Source organism: Drosophila sulfurigaster, chromosome 2R, assembly GCF_023558435.1.
Source record: "Drosophila sulfurigaster albostrigata strain 15112-1811.04 chromosome 2R, ASM2355843v2, whole genome shotgun sequence".
Taxonomy (NCBI): domain Eukaryota; kingdom Metazoa; phylum Arthropoda; class Insecta; order Diptera; family Drosophilidae; genus Drosophila; species Drosophila sulfurigaster.
The window spans coordinates 17,756,871-17,772,961 of NC_084882.1; positions in this window are offsets into that span (position 1 = coordinate 17,756,871).

Sequence of the window (16,091 nt, forward strand, 5' to 3'; positions counted from 1 at the left end):
CGCCAGTTGCCGTTGCCAGTTGCCAGTGTTGAGTTTTGTGTTTTGCCCAGCAGTCGTAGCAGCAGCCAAACAGTAGCCATGTGGCAAAGGCAACGACAAAGTGCCAGATGGAGAAGGAGACGCGCAACAAAGTGGCGAGCAGACGCAGGTCGCTGCTGATTCTCTGCTTTTGCTACTGCGCGCTTGTTGCTGCTGCTGCTGATTTGATTTCGCTTGTTGCTGCTGCGTTTTATTTGCTCGCCACAAGTACTCTTGAAGTGCACTTTCAATTGCATTCTCTACAATTTAATCAGCTTTTATTTTTTTTGCAAAACGCCCTCAAAATGTTATCATTTGTTGTCTGAGCATAAGCTGCAAAAATATTTAAATGAAAAAAACGTTCGCTTTTAGTACGTTTTTAGTACGCTTTGACGTAAGTACTTTGCCAGTGTTGCCGTGCTACGTTTCTGCTGCACTCTTTGGCCACTTGGCGTCTGCGCTCTTGTACTTCTTTTTTGGCGCACTTGAACGAAACGTACGAGTATTTTTGCGCTCTCTGTGTTTTTACACGCACATTCGTAAACAGAGCGGCCATCGGCGTTGTGAGTTTGGCACGTGCACAATTGGCTCAGTGTGAAATGTGAATAGCAGCGTAAATTGAAAATCAAATTGGCAGCTACGTTGCGATGCTTGTCTGATTATCCCGCTGAGTATGTGTATGTGTGAGTGTGTGTGGGAATATCGTGGTATATCTTAGTGTGTTTCTGTGTTCTTGTGGCAACGCCAAATGTCTCGTCTCATTCGCAGCAGACAGCTGCAAGTGCAGAATAAAAATGTCTTAAGTAAGCAACATTAAAGCATGCGAAGCACAACACTCATCGATTCGATTCATAAAAACCACTTCCTCAGCTTGCCTTGACCAAAGCCAATGCCAGCTAAAAATTCATCATTTGACCATTTGTGTGCAGAAAGATTCACTATTCAATTTCATATTTATGTGGCCAAAAAATCGAAAAGAAAATCATAATAAATAATGCGCATACACAGAAAAAAACTCGGGGTTAATTAAATGAAATAAACTCGAAATGGTGTCAATAACTGAAAAATCCTGGGTTTACTTAATACGAAAATATATAATTCCGAAATGCTTAAGTTCGGGATTGAAATTTGATTAAAATTTTAATACATAATAAAAACAAGTCAACAAAATATTTCTTTATTTTACTGAATTATGTTATTTTATTATTATATTCTAATTTAATTTGCATTTATTATATTCTTATCAACGAATCGCGCAGCATTTAAACCCAAGATCTCAGACCACTTAGAGAATAATTCTACTAATTGAGCTTTAAGTACAGAAATACGAAATCGATTCGAAAATGTTGAATTCCCAATTGAGTATTTTAAATACATTTTGTCTTTAAATTAGATTCAATTAACAATGCAATGTGCATAATTTTTTCAATTAGTTTTCTTTCTGTGCACCAACACTTGCAGAATGTTTCTTTGGCATTGGCTAATCAATCAATTCAGTCTGCTGGTCTTATCATCTGCTTCATCATGCACTTTTCTTTACCTTCAACACCTTTTGCAATGATTATTTGGTAGAAGCGAATGACCACACGCAACACTGGGCATACGTGGCGTATGCGCAACGTCAACAGCAGCTGCTCATAATTTACTGCTCCCTCCAACAAAAGCGGATAGAGGATAGCCTGGTCATTGCTTTATTAAATGCCGTGCGCTGATGGCCCGTATTTAATCACAGTTAATTGCACTCGCCCTTGTCGTAAGCTCCATTCGTGTCTTGTTCAGGCTATCCACTTTAAATGATAATGTGTTTGTCAACTTGAACTTAAAAATTTACATTAGGCCGAGCACATTGTGTCAGGAGATGGCAGCGCATCATATTTATTTTGATTGATGGCCAGCCAGCTCGCACTTCCGCTACTAACGATGCTTCTGTTTTTTGTTGTTGATTTTTTATGGAAGCTCCTTTATAAAGATTTCATTTTGCCAACAACAGGATATCCTGTTGCGCGCGTCCTTCTGCTTTTAAGCTGTCGCTGTCACTCGCATGTGCACACCAACGAAAAAAAATCAAAATACAATCTCGATTTAAAGCACGCTAATTGAATTTAAAAACAATGCAATTAACAACTTTAAACAACAAAACTGTTGTACACAATAAAATTATGGCTTACCCAACACACACACACATACATACACTCACACACACATAACTTTCTATTGCTTATAATATATGTATGAGACCACAACATGGTTGCCTCTTTTGTGCCGTGCAACCTATTTGGTCGAGTTTTTAAAGTGCCTAAAAAAGTTTTTAACGATGTTAACCAAAACATTTCCATGTGGGATTTTCTCTGGTCAACGCTATAATGCTTCATTAGTCGCTTCATTGACGCAACCGCAAAGTATGTCAGCATTAAAAATATTGCTATTTGGTTTTGCAGCCTTTGTTACACTTAAAGAAATGTAATATATATTTATTTTTATATATCATAATTCAGCTTAGAAATAAATTGTATACTGCAATGTTAAAACTTGGGCCTCCAAACAGAAATTATATAAATTTAAGTTTGTATTACAACGCATTAGAGGACAATAAATATTAGACTCATTTAAAAAGCAAATAATTATTTAAAGTAGATAAATGTAGTTATATTTTTTCACTGCATTTCATTTCTTTTTGACATTACTTTATAACAATATTATATTTTAATATTTTATTATAATTTTTTGTCTTGCTTTTATTGAAAATGGTTAACTGTTATGTTTCCTACTTGTTTTATAGAGAATTGGCGAATTAGAACACTTTATTAGTATTATTTTAGGTGTAAAAATAGATAGAAAAAAGAGTGTAGACCTTTTAGCCTTTTTTATATAAACACATAACATTAATAAAACGCAATATAAATATCATAAATAAACGATTTTTAAGGATAAAAGTATTATTTAATTTAAAGAATTTTATCATTTAAAGCTATTAACTAAAATTATTTTCGGTTGTCATGGCTCTTCCCCTTTAGTAGGCTAAGATTTTTTTTATAAATTTTTGTCTACTTTTATAAATAAATAAATACAAATTATTTTCAAGCTTTTATATTTAGGCTCTATAAGTTTTGTGTTGAACTCTATATATTTTATTCATTATATTTTGGATTTCCTTTGCGGTAAATATTATTTTTGCTAAGCTGCTGATGAAACTGTATAAAGAGTTTGTTCTGATAAATAATTTCTATTCTCTCATTTTGTAATACAATTTTAAAAAAAATATTTGTAATATGCAATAAATTAAATATAATTCTGCAAGTGCTCAAGTCAGAATTTATCTCACTTTTCTTACAAATTCTGAATACATTTAACAGTCGAATACTTCATAAGGTATCTATGATTTAATAAGAGAATTCATAAAATTTGTTTAGCTCGCAATAAAGTTTTTGAACCATTTTTTCAGCAAAATCATACTCCTACTTCGTTTATCTCATTTTTGTATCTTTCTTTCAAATCCTATTTCTTGCCATTTGCTAATATAATATATAACATATATGTATATATGCTCATGCTTAAAATAACCTTTTTGTTAATTTCAGCTATTTTTGAAAGATAGCTAATATTAAAAAATAGAACAATATTTACAGCATGTCAACAATCTCCATCAAATTTCAACTCGTGTGTGTAAAACGTAATTGGAACAAAGCCATTTCGGTTTTAAGGCTATAAAGGTAACCGAGTAGAGCATAAGGCATCAGTCAGCCAGGTAAAGAGGACTCAGTACATCAGTATTAAGCGACCATCTGTTAGTTATTCCCTCTTTCTCTGTCCTTCTCCCTCTTTAAGGTCGTGTCATAAAATGCCATTGCGCTCAGCTGTTATTCGAAACTCCGAAACACTTTAATTTACGGCTAATAAACTGCAAGCATGAAAATGGCCAAAAAGCAACAACAACATAACAGAAAAAACAAAAACAAAAATACACGAACTTTTTTAAAATATGCAACGATGTCAAGAAGGGCGGCGACTTTGCTGCTGGATTTGTTGTTGCCGGTAGCTTCATTAGGAAAGGTTCAATTTCCATAAAGCATAAAGTTTTCGTTTTTTTTTCCTCTCCTTTCCATTGCTCGGTTGCTGAGGGTAACATTAGACAGCTGCTCGTAAAAAGAAAAAGCGAAAAAGCGGCGAAAAAGAGCAGCAAATCAACTACAAAAACGAAGCTCGAGTACAAAACTTTTTTCCAGCACGTGTGTGTGCCCCAATATGTGGCAAAAGAAAAATGAAGGTGTCGCCTTATGGAGCAGTTAATTTTGCAGCGTGTTGCGTGTTCCATACTCTGTGTCGTATATTGTGTATAGGTATAAGCCCTTCAGGATCGCAGAAATGTCCTGGCTTCAGTTAATTATGCGTCTACGTGACTTTTGCAACGAGACAAAGTGAGAAAGTGATTGCGAGATAGAGCGAAGGAGAACTGATTGCGTTTTGCTGCGTTTCGATGCAGCTTAAGTCTTAAGCTAAAACCACAACCTTGAACTCTTAAACCATATTTATATGCCACAGACACGCACAAATACATGTGTGTTGGTGTGTGTGTGTGTGTGCTGTGCCATTTATCAAAAGGGCCGCCGGCTAAGCATCTAATCAAGCCCAGACTCATATGCCAGCCGGGGCAAATCAATGCGAATTGCCGCATGCCACAGCATCCTGCAACTGTGACCGAGCTCAGTTGAGCTGAGCACATGCCCCAAACTTCCCTCACTTTCGCTGTCTGAGGTGAGGCACATTTGTTGTTGCTATTGCTGCTGCTGTGTATTTGCATGCACTGCAAATTGAAGTGCAAAGTTTATAAATTTGAAACAAAATCAAATCAGGCAGAGCAGCTTCCCAAGGGTACGAAGAGGACACAACACACACACACACACACACGAGACAAGAGCACGACACGAGTGCTTTCGAACATTGTTCCAGACAACAGACAACATATGTAAAACATTGGGGCTTATGGTGTAAAAACTTTGATTTGAATTGTGGCGCCAGGCAAGTAGTTTATTCTGATTGTGTGCAGTTGGCAGAAGCACCAAACAAAATCGGGGGTCGATTCAACAGAATGTCAAACAACCACATTACCAAACACCTCTCGGGTAATCAGCTTTAAAACTATTTAAATGTATGTATTATTTCAACAGAATGTGAACAACAAAATGTCCAAATACCGGGTACGGGTAATCAGATTAAAATCAGCTGAAATATATGTTCATTATTCCAAGTATTGTTGATAAAAATATTAAATTTGCAGCATTTTCAGTTTAAATAGAATGAAAAGTAACTACATTACTAAGCCCTTAAAGATAACAAGTTTGAAATTACTTTCTTTGTGACAATTTCAAATTTGTACGATATAACTATTGACGAATCCCAGGAAGCTTATTCTATAGCGTATCAAACAATAACATTAAAAACACTTCTCGAGTAATGAGTGTTAAATATATGTAATTTTCTAAGTTTGAAATTTGTAGCATTTTCAGCTTCAACAGAATACCAAGCAATAACACCTCTAGTTTATTCTGTGAATGCATGTCTTTTATTGGCACCATAAATATATTTTCATTATTGACAGCTTGATAGCATTTTAGGTTTCAACAGTATACCAAACAACAAGATTACTAAACATCTTAAAAGTATTAAGTTTGAAATCACTTTGTTCGTGACAACTTCAAATTTTGTTCGATTTAAACTTTAAATGAATCCGAGCATCAACATAAGGAGCTTATTCCATATTATCGTAGCAAACAACAACATTGAAAACACCTCTCGAGTAATCAGTCTTAAATCCCTTTAACGTAAATAGAAGTTTATTATTTCGAATAAAGTCGTGACAATCTTAAATTTGCTTCATTTTAATTTTCGTAAAACCGAGCATCAACAAATCAAAAACTGATTCAACAGAATACCAAATAACAACATTACAAACACCTGTCAAGCAATCGAAACAATAAACTTTTATTTAAAGTCAAATCACTTACTGGCGCATAGCAATATACAATTTCGAAGTGACAGCATTTTCCCTTTAAATCAATCTGAGCATCATTCCACAACAATACTGACACCTCTCTGGTAATCAGTTTCACCTTACTTTAAATGTATGTTTATTAAAATTCGTGACTCTTTCAAATTTGCTGTATTTTCTCTGTAAATAAATCCGAGCATTTCATGAGCAGCCCTCAACTTGAACTTTGGAGTACGTGGCATTCAAGGTTGCAGCATCAAGCCGTGCGGCATTAGTTTTGCAGTACGCAGGAAGAACTCTGCAGTAATCACCACAAAAAGCTCCAAGTTTAATGGGCATGCGGTGTAGTGCCTCACAGCTGGTTGCCATGTGCCACCTGCCGAAATTGGAATCGTACTCCTAGTTGGAAGCTGAAAAGGAAGGCGTTTCACAAAGGTGCCATTTGGTGGAGCAGCAGGACATCAAGTCCCATCCCAGGATATACCCACAGCATGAACTTGCCTAAATAGTCCTTTTTAGCTGTTGTCTAATGTAGGCTGGCAAATTAGCTTAACGATGATCTACTTTACGACTGCGGAAGCTTGTTGCCCAAAAAGTTTTGTGTCGGCAAAACAAGCAGAAAGCAATGTCAATGTAACTGTAACTGACTCGAGGCTCGAGGAGACAAAAGGCTTTTCAAAGAAATTTTTAATCAATTTCTATGCTGTGGACATCAAACATCAAGGACAACACTTTAAATCGCTTGCCAAATTAAATTAAAAGCCCAATTAAATGGCTGGCAATTTTCGCATTGTTATAGCCCGTTTAGCCGTCATCTTCAAGCATGACCAAAAGTCAATCTGCGGTATAGATAGAGGGAAAGAGTAAGTACATCAAATTATTTGTACGTTGAGCAAATCAGTTTTTCAATAACAGAACCGCAATGACAATGGTAATGGTTGTGGCTATGGCTGTGGCTGCGTGGCTCAACATGGCTGACGACACTCTTGGGAGCAAAGGAGCAAACATCCTGCGGCGGTAACGTGCTAACTCCAATTGCCCAGCAATAAAAACTTTGTCTTTCTTCCCCCCCCAACAATGTCTTGGGAACACAACCCACACAATGTGCCTCAGGGCTGAATCCCTGGTATGCTGGGTTCCGTCTTAGAAAATGAGCAGCGCATAGCTCTGAATTCTGAACTCTAAGCCTGGGCAGAAATCTCAGTGAAAAAAGGAGCGTAATGCAAACTGTACGACTTCCGCAACTTTAGCATTTTTTCAAAACGATAACAACCAAAAAAAATGTAATTTAGAATGTTGTCGACATACTTATCCACCATAATGACAGATTTATTACATTTTAATTTGTTGAGCACAATACGAAAAAAAAAAAGCGGATGTGTCCAAGGAGAAATACATAAATAAATAAAAGTGAAAGTACATATATTTTATGACAGCACTTAACAACTTGTTCATATTTTTTGTTGGGTAAATAATTTGGCAATGTTTTCTCGGTGTATACCTACAAAAGTATCCCGTAAATACTCAGAGGATTCGGTAAATAGGAAGTTTTCGGCTGGGCAAAAGTTGCAAGTGTCATCGAAGCGAGCACAAATTAAGAGTTTGTATTGGGAGACCAGCTCTTTGCATCGCCTCCAGTTGAGCGTGAATCTGGGCCCAACGACAACAAACAACTTGCCTAGCAATCACTCAGCCCCTTAATATTTTGTTGACCCTTTCCTACTATTGCCATACTCGAGCCATCTTTAATAACAAGCAGGCAAAGCAATTTGCCTGACTGTCAAGCGGCTTCAGAAGGCAAAAACGAAAAAAAGGAAAAAAAAAATTACGAAAATATTCCATGTTGAAGGAGCGACGCAGTGGCAGGAATTTAAAAGGATAATTCTAAACAAATTACTGGTACAAGCCGACAAAGACCCGACGACAGGGACAAACAAAAAAAAAACCGAGGAGAAGCAAATCTGTGAAGAATCTTGAAGCATTTCGTCAGTCGACATCTTGCATGCGCTGCAAATAAATTTGTGACTTTCCTGTCCTGAGCTAAAGCGGATATCATAAATTTTGCTCGCTGCCAGACAGCAATTCATGTGATCCCGGCTCCTGTCTGGCAGCCACTTTGTGTACATTTATGCGTGTAGATAGAGTATAGAGTAGTGCGTGGGTCTGATATAGCCGAACGAATGTGTGAGGAGGACATAGACCAAGCCGCTTTAGCCCAGACAATATGGTAATTCCACACAGCAGCGTAATGTAATGTAATTGAGACAGCGACGAGGGGCGTTTAACACCAACGCGCGAAAGCAACGGTATGAGTAAAGATATTTTGCAAACAAAAATAAAAATAAAAATAAATAAATAATATGAAGAGTAAGTAGACTCGCATCGTGACCCTGCAAAGCACTTTATGAAATTATGCGACCTCTCACAAAATCGTGAGACGGGACTCAACTGAGAGTCTAGGGCAATGTCAAACCTTTCTCTAGCCGCCAGGTAAACACCAACGTCATATTCATATCGCCCAGCTCCATTTCAAAAAAAAAAGTTAAAGCAACCTTTTCGCACAATCGCATGCAAATGAGTTGCTATACAATACACACACACAAAACGCAATATGCTTCACTTATAAACTGCGAATATTTGTATGTATATACTTTAGTCAATGTAATTTCTTGCGGCTAGCTCGACAAACAGTATTTTTGCCATTTAAGAGGAGGGTACAGACAGTGTTTATGCTTATTAATTTCGGTCGCAATTCGTTCGGCAAATGAGTCCGCGCCAAGACGCCGCCCACTTTTCCGAGCTGCCAAGCAGCAAAACTCGTTCATCATCAGCATGTTGTTAGCAAGTTTATGAACTTTACATGGCAGCCCCGTGTTGTATTTAAGCGACTGGCGAAAAAGTTTACCCCACAAAATTACACTTGTTTGCTCAAGTTGTCAACGCCACGTTCAGATTTGCACATGTCATGGCATAGATAAGCAGCTTGACTCTACCTCTTAAATGTGTGTTATGTAAGTGCCGCATGCCGCATGCCACATGCCACAAATCCCCAACTTTAATTCAATAAAACAATTTTGTCGTTAAATCAACTTGAGCGTATTTTCCATTGCATAGTTTTGGGCTTAAACGAAAAACATTTGCTTGCATCAACTTGAGCTTGTTTTCCATTGCATACTTTTAGGCACAAATGAAAACATTTGCTCCCCAGTCGCAAAACTGCTCAATTTCAACGAAGTTGCTTAAAGAATGCGAGTCTGTTTCAACTGTGTTCGTTACGGTTTAACCACCTGACATTTTTTTGCGACAAGGAACATGGGCATGTGGCAACGTTCAGGAATGTGTTGTGCACAGTATGGGGAATGTTTGTAAAATGGTTGTGTTCTTCCTATCAGACAGAGTCTGTTTCACACTGTCGCAATGTCACCAACAAGTTAATTTCGATGGCATTCGTGCGACACGTTTTCACACATCATTTCTTGCCGTGCGTCTCTGTGTGTGTGTGTGGAGTCTACTTGCGTTGCTATTTAAAGTGAATGGCATTGTGAAAAACTTGCTGCATACTTTTGTGCTGTCGACTTAAAATGGCAGTAAGCCAAACGGGATTTGGGCGCCATTTTCAGCAGCGTCAGCAGCACTTTATTGAAAATTGGTTTGCTATTCTGAAAAGAGAAAAACAGTGAGGAGGAGAAGGGAGAAAGTCAGTGGAAATTCAGACAATAAGTCAAGCAGCCGCAGGGGCTGACTTAACGTTCAGTTCATTTGCATACAATAATTATCGAGAAGCTCTAAAATTTCACAAGTGAACGAGCAGCTTCCGTTAATGAAGACACAACGAAGAAGATAAAACAAAAGTCGATGATTAAATAACCCATCTTAATCGAAATTGTAGCCCAAAGTAATGCAAATTACATGCACCCCACTGAATTACTTATACCACTTATGTGTGTGTGTGTGTATGTAATGTACAATGTACTATGACAATATTATAATCCCATTTTCCCATTGTGAACATGCAACAATACGAAAATAGGCGCCTCACTCTTGTGCGACTTCCGAGTGTAATTTATGTATCAATATTATTCAATTATGCGACTTTAATAAATTATACAGTCAAAGCCACATCAGCATAAATTGTGAGCAGCTGACACCCGCGCACCTAATGTGAATAACAATGAATACACTCATAGATACTTGCCTCTTTGTTTACCTAAGCGCCAGCTGACTGTCTGCATTAATCAATAGGCTTTCAATTTATGATTTGTTAGTGTTTTGCCAGTGCAAATGCTTTTAATGCCTCACAACAATCTGGCAAGTAGATTAACTGGATTACAAATTGAGATTGCTGTCTGCGGATATTAAGTATACGTCACGTAGAGCCATAATCTAAGGTTCACTTAAAGCCATTGCAATTCATTTAAAAAGCTAGAAACTGTATCGTAAACAAGAAGCAAATCTCGTAATATTTTTCTGGATCCAGCTTTCAATTTCACACCTCGTTGCAAGGACACAAGAAAACACAAAATCCGGGCGACGTTGCTTTTGCCTACTTGACATTTTTATACAACAGTAAAAGAAGACGACATCATCAAAAGTGTCGATGTGTGGGTGTGTGTGTGTGTGGCATGCGTGTGTATATTTGGCAAAGCTTGTAGCCTTTTTTTCGCCTTCAGAATGTTTGTTTACTTTCCATGATTTTAAATATGCGAGCGCAAAAAAAATGTAAGAAAATATTTGTTTGCCATAAAATATGCAAATGTACGTCAAAGCTGAACACCTCACATTTACGGATATTTCTCTCTGTATTAAAGTATTGAATTTATGCATGCCCACACACACCTAAACACACACACACACACACACGCACACACATGCGTTGTGGTCTTGACAACATCTTCGTCAAATATTTTGTACCTTGGTTTATGTTTCTAGCCGATATAAAAAGCGGTTGATGGATATTGAATATCCAAAAGTTCTACAAACACACACACACACACAACACATAACATATAATATTATATATCCTTCTTCTACAACCCAATCTAATGATGTCGCCTTCAGGCCACAGGCTCTTTCGTTCCCACAGTCTATTGTGAAAATGAAAAAGAAAAATATTTGGCCAAAAATGCTAGCTGTTGTTTTTTTGGGAACGCAGCTCGAAGCACACTTCAAAGTTGCTATGTTTCTTTGAAATTAAACGATTTAATTGCATTAAAGTTAAATCAAATGCGCGTGCGAAAAGTTTTACGCATTCAGCAGCGGCCAAATCAAATCGTTCAACTCAAGCGTACAACAAATGGAGGCGCCACCGCCTCGCTAGCTGAATGTGGTTGTTCCCACTTCGCTCTAATTTCGTCTTTGTTTGCGGTTTTGCTTGGATCTCCTGCAACGCGAAAAAGTTTTAATTAACTGTTGCAGAACACGCCTCTGCCCCAGCAGCAGCAACAGTAGCAACAGCAGCAACAACAGTGATTTTGAGGCTTTAAGCTGAACCTTTAATCACCCATCGACAGAATCTGATCGGGAATGAGAAGCAGGTGAATCCGTTGCGAACCCAAAACCAGCCAAAAAAGGTTGCTTACCATTTTCCACCTTTTCACACATATTTGCGCATTGACTTTGTGATTTTCATTTATTTTCCCATTTTCCCTTAATTAAAATGGGTATTTTAGCTGCTTTGTGTTGGCTGCAACAAGCAAAGTTTGAGTAAATAAAGTAATTAGGTTAATCATTGTTAATGTAAGTAAAAAGGTAATGAAATACTAATTCAAGTAATTATAATATGATGAAGCTCAATTAGTATATTTTAGATTTTACTATTAATCTTTTTATTATATTTAGAAATTATGTATTTAAATATATTACTGATCATTTATGAAAGAGCATTTGATATTCACCAAGCAAAAATATTTTCCACCTCTTATTTTTCTTTTTTTTTTGCTGCAGTTCTATTTTTAAATACTCCACAAATTTACGTAATGAAAACATATACAAAAGGGTTAATTTAAATTAAGTTAAAAATAGAATTGTAAGTACATTTCAATGCTTGTTGAAATTAACACTTCAGCGGATCCGAAACCAGATTAAGTTCGTACTAATTAAAGCATTATTACAAGCATTTAAATACATCTCAATTTTAGGGTATTTTTGCTGATGTGCAACAACTTGTTGATCTGCATTTTTGCATGTTTGTGTATTTTTAATTGCCTTTTATTAATATTGTTTGCTCTTTTTGCAATGCAATCTGTAACTATCCAACACACACTCACATGAGCGAATGCTTTGTGGCAAGAGTGTGCAGCTGTCAATAAAGCAACTGCATTAATTACGCATTTCTGCACTTGCTGCTTACTTGCTACGAATAATGCCGATGTTGTTGTTTTATTGACAGCTGCCTGACCAATTATGGTGCAATTAACACACTTGATTGGCTAACATCTCGTTTACAGCAACCCTTACACACACACTCTTACATCCACTCACATTCACACACACCCTCAGTCACTCACACTTGCACTCATTGAGTATACGCTCTGTATGCGCTGAGGTGTATGCTTTGATTTTAACGTTTCAAAGGTGCCTCCTCCTCCTCATATCCTTTTCCTTCTTCGATCCCAATCTTTACCCAGCAACAATTTGCAAAATTGTTTTTGCTTTTGACTGCAAAGTTTGTTATAACAAGTTGGCCATAAAGCTGATTGCTAGTAGCTGCTATAACCATTTTGGCTAACGGCCATAATTCAAATCCAAAAATAGATGAACCGGCAAATAGGTACATTTCTTTTGTACAAGAATGCCACAACAAAAATATACAGAAATTTCGATCAAACAAAATTCGAATATTTATTTGCTTTTTAATGAATTTTGTAATTCATGATTGCGTCTTAAAATTGTTGCATTATTAAAAATATAATTCAAATTTGTATAAGTTAACTGTCTAAGTATTTATTATTTCCTTAAGATGTACTTATTTATTATAATATTTTACAAACATGTTTTCAACTTAAGTTATTCGTTGTTTTTATTCCTTATATTTGGCGTAGTTTTTTATAAACGATCAGCAGAAACAATATGTAAGTATAAACCATAATTGTAATAATTGATCTTTATTAAATAGATCGTTTTTTTATTATTTTTATTATTTACATATAACAAATTATGAAGTTCGGAGCTTTGTTTATTAATTTATATTATTTCTGAGAATAGGAATAACAACTTTTATTTACAACAATAAAATGCGACAAAATCTTCTCTCTATTTATGGCATCTCTAAGCGAACGCTTATTAAATTTAAATCGTTTCAAAATAATAAATTGAATGGCAACATTTTTACATAGTCAAAATACCCACTTCCATGGCTGAAGGGTATTCGAATCAGCCAATTGATTTTCATGCATAAAGATATATTCAAACCCAGACAAGCAAACCATTAATTGTGGCAGGTGCTCAAACGCAGGCAAAGACAATGAATGAATGAGTAAGTGAATGGGAAAGTAAATGAGTGAGTGAGTGAGTGTATTCAGTCTGGAAAATTTGAATATCCCGTCTGGGCACTTGCCGCAAATTGAATTCAAAATGCAAATTACAAATGTAATAAAGGCAAAAAGCGAAACATTTATCAAAATAAATATAGAATTGCTGAGTTAAATTGAATTGCCATTCATAGGCGGCATAATAGTCGTGCATAGTAGACCGAATATTGAGTTCTACTTGTAGATTATTTGTTCACGATATCAATTACAATAGAATGTTATGGCCAAGTTCAAGACCAAAACGAATACAATACAATCAATATTCATCCTACTGTTTGTGTTGGCTGTCAATCGTCGGACTAATTTGATGGACTAACTGTTGAGGGCGGGTTAAGAAAACTAAGGCCACAGACAATAATACCATTGTACTATAAATATACCAAATATAATATACTATATATAGCAGATATTAATTGTAGGCAAGTTACAAGCTACAAGTTGTAGCTTAAATAATTTATTGAAATAGCTCGAGGAAAGCAATGCAACAGACCATTATACTACAAATATACTAAATATAATATACTATATATAGCAGATATTAATTGTAGGCATGCTACAAGTTGTAGCTTAAATAATTTATCAAAATAGAAATCCAGTTTAAGAAAAGCAAGACCGCAGACAATAATACCATTGTACTATAAATATACTAAATATAATATACTATATATAGCAGATATTAATTGTAGGCATGCTACAAGTTGTAGCTTAAATAATTTATCAAAATAGATATCTGGAAAAATACACAGCTTGAAGAATGCAATGTAACAGACCATTATACTACAAATATACTGTATATAATATACTGTATATAGCATACATTTAACGTAGGCATGCTACAAGTTGTAGTTTAAATAATTTATCAAAATAGAAATCCGGAAAAATACCCAGTGTCCAAATGTACAATTCTCCACCGACACATTTTGATGTACGAGCTGCGCCAAGGGCTGCCCCAAGTGGCACAGTCGATAGGCTGCAGGTCCAACTCCAACTCCTACTGTTTGCGTCTTTGCGCATTATTAACGTGCGACGATGCGACGACTAATAAAATGAAACGCCAACTGGGGAGATGGCAACGGGCAGCCAACAACCAACAAGCAACAACAAACAAGTACTGTGGCAACTGGCAACAAGGAATGACAAGGACAATGCGACGCCACCGTTGCCTTATTATGTTGACACACCATCAGACGATGCTGGCGCTGGGAAAAGCGTTTGTATAATTGATTAGGTTTGGCTTTGCCAATAAAGCACACACACACACACATACACACACACTTTACTTATCGCTCCCCCGGCTCCATCCCTAAACACATCGGCTCTAAATAATAATTTATGTGCTGTGTACAAAGACATTAATCTTTATTGGAACTCAAAAGTATATGCAAACCGCTGACAAGCTATTTTCTTGTCGTCTACTCATAGCTAAACGTGTTGTGTACTCACTTATTCGCTCTCGTAAATAAAGCACTCGTCTCGCAAAAAACTTTCTCCAAACACCAGACAAGCTATGATACCTTTCATGGCTGTTGAAGACAGCTCGCCTTCTGGCAAGTGGGAAAAGGTCTGAGGGAGGATATTTTGACCCTTCACAGGTGGGAAAATGGGTCGCAATGCAGCTACGATGTTTGCTCCCAACTGACACATTAAAATCATTTTAATTGCCAACATTTTTGATAGGCCTCGTATTTTATAGGCCACAAGTGTGTAAGTGTGTGTGTGTGTGTGTGGGGTCGTTTAATTGAAATTTATGATAAACTGCGCTTGTAATCAAATTTTACGACAAACGTGGCGGGTGCAAAAAGGGCAAATTCGGCGTGCTTTGTTTTTTATTATAGATTTAACCGACTCAGCTGCTAATACCGCATAATAATCCTTAACCTTGGTTGGTCCCTTCTTCCATTTTGACTGCTCTTTAACAGTGCCGTAAATTTAATTATAAAGGATCATAACTTGGATAATGTCAGATTTGTGAAATTTAGTAAGAACGTGTTCTTTTGTTGAATTGCTTTGGCATAGTTTTTTATGGATAGCTATATAATTTGTATAAACTAAATTAAATAGGTCTGCAAAGTTTCAAGGCTGCACTTAGCTATAAAAATGATATAACTTTACAGCATAAATTCTAAGTGCAACTAAATTTATTATTTTTGTTTTCTCTTTTTATTTATTTCTTTCACTCTCTCAGTATATACTACTATTATTTTATATTTTATTGTTCAATTTATATAATTAATACAATTATAAAATTACTTTCTATTTCAACATTACTGAATAAATAATACATCCAAATTTATTTTCTTTTGTACTCTTTTATTTAATTTATTTTACAATTTTAAATAATATTTGTCTAAGTCATAACATTTGGAAAATAGTATAGGGACACATTTCTTTTTTTCCTAAATAAGTATGTTGTGAACGTTCTGCTTAAAAATATTGTCCTGAAGTGAATTCTCTCCTTGCGTATACTTAATAGAGTTGCATATGTATCCCTTTAGCATTATCTCCAAGCGTTAAATTAGGTCTCTGATCGCCATTTATCAATAAGTCAATTACTCTAC